At 40.7% G+C, this 7,462-nt stretch overlaps 1 long non-coding RNA gene across 1 annotated transcript; it reads right to left on the reverse strand.

Annotated features, from left to right (window-relative positions):
- Nucleotides 1-1,292: 1,292 nt before the first annotated feature.
- Nucleotides 1,293-6,015, reverse strand: LOC307043401. The gene is made up of 2 exons (XR_013809369.1): nucleotides 3,602-6,015; nucleotides 1,293-2,887 (listed from the first exon to the last, which is right to left on the reverse strand). It is a non-coding gene; the product is annotated as an uncharacterized lncRNA (long non-coding RNA).
- Between the last annotated feature and the right edge of the window lie 1,447 nt (nucleotides 6,016-7,462).

Raw genomic sequence — 7,462 nt, forward strand, 5'->3', positions numbered from 1 at the left:
CGAGGCTGCATTCCAGCTGGAGTTGGTGCAAATTCAGAGCTCTGATGTGCTGAAAGCAAAATTCGGAGAAGAGGGACTGTGCGAGTTTTGGGCTCATTCTACTCATCAGTTTCATCACTGCCGGAGACTGGCTATCTACCTGTTAACCATGTTTGGATCTACTTACATATGCGAGTCCGGATTTTCGACAATGAACTTGATAAAGAATCAACATCGCAATCGACTCACGGATGAACATCTCAACCAGTGCATGCAGCTTGCTCTGACCTCGCACCGACCTGAATTCAGCAAACTGGCTATGGCTCGGAAATGCAACTTCTCACACTGATTTGTCAGGTAGCTTCTATTTTCATTTATTTTGTAATGATGGGACGCTGCCTATGCTTGCATCTTTGTTAATCTCGGACTTCTAGGCCTCCTCTGCCTCTTACTGATCGCATTTGCTATCCTAGGCCTAGCATTGTTTTCTGGTATTTGTTGCCACCCAGCATTTTGGTGTTATAATACACAAATCTATATGGATTCATTAGAATAAAGTAGCTGTGGTATGGGGGGGCGGGCGTGGTTTAGCGGCAGGTTGTAAAGCAGGGGGCGGAGCGGCTAATTGCCTGGGATTGACGTAGCTGTCAAGTGGATTAAAATGATAGGAATGCGGTGGTATTTAACCACGTTTGTTTTTGTTCTCTCAGTAGGAGACTGGCGGACAGACGGAAAGACGAACGTTACGCCAGGACGAGAATCCAGACCCCTGCCAGTTATCATTTGCCCGTTGAGGGATTGTTCTGTTTTAGCCACCTCGGGAACCTTGTGTGAAATAAATATCCGTTTACCCGACTGCGTCTCGCTCTCCCTCCTTATATTCCGCAGCAGACCACAAATCTGCCACAGTAGCCTACATTACTATTTTGGTTGCCTATTTTACTACTACTACAATAATAATAACAATATCAATAATAATAATAATAATAATTTATTATTGCATGGTTGGTTGTACAATAACAATGGCATTTGTTCATTTTCATTGTCAGTCTTGTGGCCCTCGCCTTCAAGACATTTTACAATTGTGGCCCCCTTCCTAATCTAGTTGAATACCCCTGGTGTAGACAGAGGAGAGAACCACTACAAGTCAGGACACGTTACAGTGCAGCCTAGATGAAGGTGTGCTTACCGGTGTTGTCAGGGCTAGCATGAGGGACAAGGTTTATAGTGTCGGTGAGTAGTGATAGCAAGAGTACCGTTAACCTTTTAAGACCGAGTTAATTTATTCACATTAATTCCCATCAACAAATCAATTGTATGTGTCACATGAAATCTTTATTAGGCAAGGCAAGTTTATTTATATAGCACTTTTCAACACAAGGCAATTCAAAGTGCTTTACAAAAAATGAAAGACATTAAGAAAATGGCATTTAAAATCAGTCATTAAAAAGAAAAGCTAATAAAATAAACATTAAAAGAAAAAATACATGGATAAAAGTTACAGTGCAGTCTAAGATATTAATAGTTCAATTAAGAGCAGCGACAAAAAGAAAAGTCTTCAGCCTGGATTTAAAAGTAGTAAGTTGCAGCGGACCTGCAGGTTTCTGGGAGTTTGTTCCAGATATTTGGAGCATAATAACTGTACGCTGCTTTACCGTGTTTAGTTCTGACTCTGGGGACAGAAAGCTGACCAGTCCCTGAAGACCTGAGAGATCTGGATGGTTCATCATTTAGCAGGAGGTCAGAAATGCATTTTGGTCCTAAACCATTCAGTGCTTTATAAACAGCAGCAGTATTTTTGAAATCTATTCTTTGACACACAGGAAGCCAGTGTAAAGACTTCAGAACTGGAGTGATGTGATCCACTTTCTTAGTGTTAGTGAGGACTCGAGCAGCGGTGTCTTGAATCAGCTGCAGCTTTCTAATAGATTTTTTAGTGAGACCTGTGAAGACACCATTGCAGTAGTCCAGTCTACTGAAGATAAAAGCATGGACACGTTTTTCCGAATCCTGCTGTGACTTTAGTCTTTTAATCCTAGATATGTTCTTTAGGTGATAGTAAGCTGATTTAGTAACTGTTTTAATGTGACTGTTGAAACCAATAACTTATTTAACCCGCTGACAAGAGAGCCTACCTCCGAAGATCGTGACTGGCTGAGGGACAGACTCGGGGGCAGGTTCTCAGGAATTTCTTGGCATCTCTCCCCCGAGCCAGAAGAGGAACACTACAGCTTGGAAACACTTACTGTTCCTGAAATTATCAAATCTGTTGGGCATCAGGGACCTGAGGCAATTGTGGCAAGCATGGCATTGTCTGAAGAGCAACAGAGGGCAATTCAGGTGGCTACCACTGGTCAGCGAACCAGCCCAAACTGGCATTTGTTCAGGAAAGGAAGGTTGACTGCCAGCAACTTTGGAGCTGTCCTGAGGTCAAAGCGTGTGACTGCTTCCTTTATTGCCAGGGTGCTAAGGCAACAACAGGCCCTTGATGGTGTTTTGTCTGTCCAGTGGGGGACTATGAATGAATGTGAGGGCGTCAGGGCATTCACCACTGCAACTCAGATGCAGGTCCATGAGTCAGATTTGTGGCTCTCCCAATCAGGAATGTTGGGGGCATCTCCAGATGGTCTGGTAGGGTCTTCCGCTGTGCTTGAGGTAAAGTGTCCCTACGGAGCAAGGGAAATGACAATTAGTGAAGCATTGCAAATCAAGGGCTTCTTTGTCAGTAAGGAAGGAGAAACATTCAGCCTGCGTGAGGAACATCCTTACTGGCACCAAGTGCAAGGTCAGCTTCACCTCACTGCAAGAAAGAAGAAGAAATAATAAAATTGTGAATTGTTTTTAATTTACATTTACTCGCCTTTGCAATGTTGTGGTTGTTAGAGTGTTAGGTTTTCTGTCAGCTCGTCTGTTGGGAAGATATAAAAATATAGTTGCATGGAAGTCACACCGTCACATATACTGTAAGAGCATTAAGACATACAGTACATAGGCTAAAACAAAACATCTAAAGATATAACCTTGCACTTTGATAAGTCTCGTGAACATTTTCACTATTTTGACACTTTTATAGATGAAAATTGAACTAAAGAAATAAATGGTAGATTAATCCATATTGAAAATAGGTGCCAGCTGGTACACTAATTATAATAGTTATATTTCTTAATTAATTAAGATAAGATATTAATGTATTGATCCCAATTTGGGAAATGTTTGTGTTGCAGCAGCATAACAAGAAAAACAAAATATAAGTTATTATATATACAAAAGTATGTGAGGGATGGAATATTAAATTGAATATAAATGTAAAATGTACATGTGATTTTACGTCCAAGAGAAGCTATGGAGCAGAGAGTTCTCTGCCAGCCAGAGGTGATTTGTTATTAGTTCAATATGTCAAACTGATTTCCCTGACTACAATCTTTAGTTACATGGTGAAACGTTATGCTGCTTGTACTAATAAGACTTATCATATAAGCCACACAGGTTTTAATAGGATGTATTCATTATCTTTACTTGTGTTGCGGTCTTTTCAGCAGCGCCATCTCTATAACGGCGATACAGTCACTACCCATTATTTACATTTCACCGTGACATGGACAAAAATGTAACGTCAGCTTACCTCATGGCACGAATCCAGACTCTCCTTTGGAAAACATTGGCCGGGAAACGATAGAACAAGCACGTTTCATGCGAAGACCTGTGGCTGCAACCCGGAGCAAAGCAACAAACCATTGCGTAGCTAACTAGTAGCGCTAGCTTTAGCTAACGTTAGCCAACGAAACGAACTGCCGGGTAAAATTGGAAAACACTGGTAATTAATTATTCTATAATTTGTAAAACTACGGTGTTAAAAACGACAATTTCAAAAATACAGATTCTAATGGTCAGATATAGATATACAGATACTAAAGATAGGCAGGTACTTGCTTTTAAGCAGAACACAGGGGGAAACAAACTTAGCGGGAGTGTTTACGTGTTCGGCGTAATGACGTACAACGGCCTCGACAATTTCTGTAGTCCTATTCAGCCATTCGGTAACAACCATCGTTTTTCAGACACGTAAACTCTTCAAAAATCCCTAGTGGGGTCACTGCTGATGTATTTAATGTCGTAGAACAAAACGTCAATTACCTCTTAAATTTGTGTCAACCACAGACCTTATTTCGAGCTATTTTCCAAAACCCTATGGAAAAAATGCATTGCTTTTTGAGGAAGGAACCGGAAGTGCTAAAAATGCTAACTTACTTCCGGGTTTTACGACGCGTCACTGCGGCTCTCTATTGGCAGGCCGCAAACAACTTCACGGCATACTGCCGCCCAAAATCCCCGGCCGGAAGTCCCCGGAGTTGGGGGCTGGCTTCAGTAGAAGCTGCTGGGACTCCCAGCAGCTTCTACTGAAGCCCAACGCCATATAGATAGAAGAGTTACGACAGCGGAAGTCCAAAAACGGTTATCGTCACGTGGTTCATGCAGACGAGGATCGTTCCCCGGAAGTTCATGGCGGGCAATGTGAATGCATTGATAACAGGAGATAGAACTACGATTTTTGGTAATTATTAGTGAATAAAGGTTTTGATTTACAATATTTATACAACAAATCGATATGTGTATGTATTTACATCAATATGTTTTAAAAAATAAAATAGAATTTGCTAATATTAATTGATAATATTAGGATTAGTGTGAACTAGTTTACATGTTAGGCTAACAGTGCCTTGGTTAAAGAGCCTGTTGCGGTTTATTTATAGCTTTGAATTCTTTAAAACCAATATTATCTTCTTAAACTTGTATGGTAGTCAGGAGCATCACTTTCTAATGTTTGATATATTTAGAGGGAGGGGATCTAAAGGAATGCTTCAAAATTCAGATTAGATTAATTTCTACCATTTTCTTAAATTCATGGTAGTTTCAGTAATCCCATGGTAATTGAGGACACAAGTTATCTAAATGACTAATGTCATCTTTATGGCTTTCAGAAAGGACAGGAGACCGACAGGTGACTATCAAAGGACTAGCAGCAGCAGCAGCAGCAGCAGCAGCAGCAGCAGCAGCAGCAGCAGCAGCAGCAGCAGCAGCAGCAGCATGATGATGATGTTAAATGTGTTGTTTTAGGAACATCCATTGCAAATACATGGAATTCAATAAACATTGAATAGCATATCATGCAGTTTGTCTGTGCCTTTTCCTCCGTGTTGTCCTGGTTTGCTGTGCTGCCTCCTAGTCGCCACCATGGTTTGCTGTGCTGCCTGGGGATGCTCAAATCGCTCCGAGAAAGGAGTACGAATGTACGGCTTCCCCACTGACACAGAGCGGAGGAAAAAATGGCTGGCTCAAGTCAGCAGTAGCAATTTCACGACCAACAGCAAAAGATATGTGAGGTTATTATATACAAACACTGCATTTGCACTTTTTCACAAAACAAAAACTACACCATTGGGAAAGCTTAATGTTTTGTTTAATACAAAAAAACAGGGAAAGGCTTGAAAAACACTGAGAGTTGAGACTCAGGGTGCAGGGTGAGGGTCTCAATGCAGGTATTCAGGCTCCATTGAATCCCCCTCTGGTTCTTGTGCTGAAAGAGGGAGTAACAGACAGGAGAAAGGGTTATACACACCTATATAGCACACCTATTGGATGGGAAATTGCCTTGGGGAGATAAGGTGTGGTCTTTGTTCCCAACTGAAGTTATGGAACTTTATTATTTGTGAGTTTAACAAAGTATGACAAATGGCATCAGTAACAGATGTGAAATGAATTTCTATAAAGTTGTCTCACATTCTTGGTCATATTTTATATACAGTATGTAATGAGTATAACATGTCCAGTAAGTATAAAGGGTTTCCTAATACTGTGTATTCAACCACTATGGTATAGTGTATGCCGGTACTATGGTATGGTATCCTAGCTTAATCTGTTATCTGTAAACGTTCCCTAAATCTACTAATTTAGGGATAATCCACTGACATCCTTTAATACACATGTTAATTTGAATCAGATGTACTGATAATATCCGCAATATAAATCTTTAAACTTCTTCTTACCTTTAAAAGTCCGTCACGAACGGGCTATTATGCTACAACTCTACAGCTCTGTTAGCCTTGGCGCTAACTTCTGGGGAACGATTGAGAGGCTCCACGATCCGCCATTGCTGTAAAAAAGTGGTCCATTGGAGTGAACGGAGATGACGTAACTCTCAGTCTATATGGCGCTGCTGAAGCCTTCCGAGTAAATCGCCAGAACGCCGACACCTCCTCATCTCCACCGCTCCCATGTTTTATTTTGTGTTGCCATAAATTAGTCTCTCTGCGTTTCTGCGCCGGGCTAATGCTAATGCGAGGATAATAAAATGGTGGCTTCACAACACTTTTTTTGAGTTTTACGGGGCGTGGTTTGCAATCCGCCCAGCCAATCAGAAATATAGCTCTTTTCTCACAAGAGAGCCGCATGAGAGTCCCTGCTCTCTAGCAGGGACGGAAAAGGGGGTAAAAAGGTTCTCATGGACTAATTTTAGTTCCGGCTCTTTTTGGTGTGAACGCAACATTTCGGAACTATATCAGAACTAAAGTGGGAAAAGTACTCCGGTGTGAATGCGGCTATAGCTCGATTGAGCCTTCTATTCCCATAGCACTCAGTAGTAATGATTTTATGTGCTTTTTTAACGATAAAATTGTTACTCTTAGAAACAAAATGAATGACCTCTTGCCTTTGGCCAGTATAGTGTTGTCAACGGCTCCCGGAGGCGTAAGTTCTAGTGTTGCACTACATAGTAAACTAGAATGCTTTTCAGCCATAAACCTTGAACAATTAAATTCAATGATTCTCCCTTCTAAACCATCAACATGTATCTTAGACCCAATTCCAACTAAGCTGTTGAAGGAAGTTTTTCCATTAATTAGCAGTTATTTATTAAATATTACGAATATGTCTTTATTATCAGGCTATGTTCCACAATCATTCAAAGTAGCCGTGATAAAACCGCTTCTTAAAAAGCACAACCTCGATCCAGAGGTTTTAGCCAACTATAGACCTATTTCTAATCTTCCGTTCCTCTCAAAAATTCTTCAGAAAGCAGTCGCAAAACAGTTGTGTGATTACTTAAAAAAGAATGATTTATTTGAAGATTTTCAGTCTGGCTTTAGAACACATCATAGTACAGAGACAGCTCTGGTTAAAGTCACAAATGACATTCTAATATATACTATATACTATCGACCAAGATATCTTATTGCAAAGACTAGAGCACTTAGTTGGCATACAGGAAACTGCTTTAGGCTGGTTTAGGTCATATATATCTGATTGCTCTCAGTTTGTACGTGTAAACGATGAATCTTCCACGCAAACCAAAGTTAGCCATGGAGTGCCACAGGGCTCAGTGCTCGGACCTATTTTGTTCACATTATAATATGCTTCCGTTAGGCAATATTATAAGGAATCATTCTGTACATTTTCATTGTTATGCGGATGATACTCAACTATATTT

This window comes from Notothenia rossii (assembly GCF_949606895.1).
Source record: "Notothenia rossii genome assembly, chromosome: 6".
Taxonomy (NCBI): domain Eukaryota; kingdom Metazoa; phylum Chordata; class Actinopteri; order Perciformes; family Nototheniidae; genus Notothenia; species Notothenia rossii.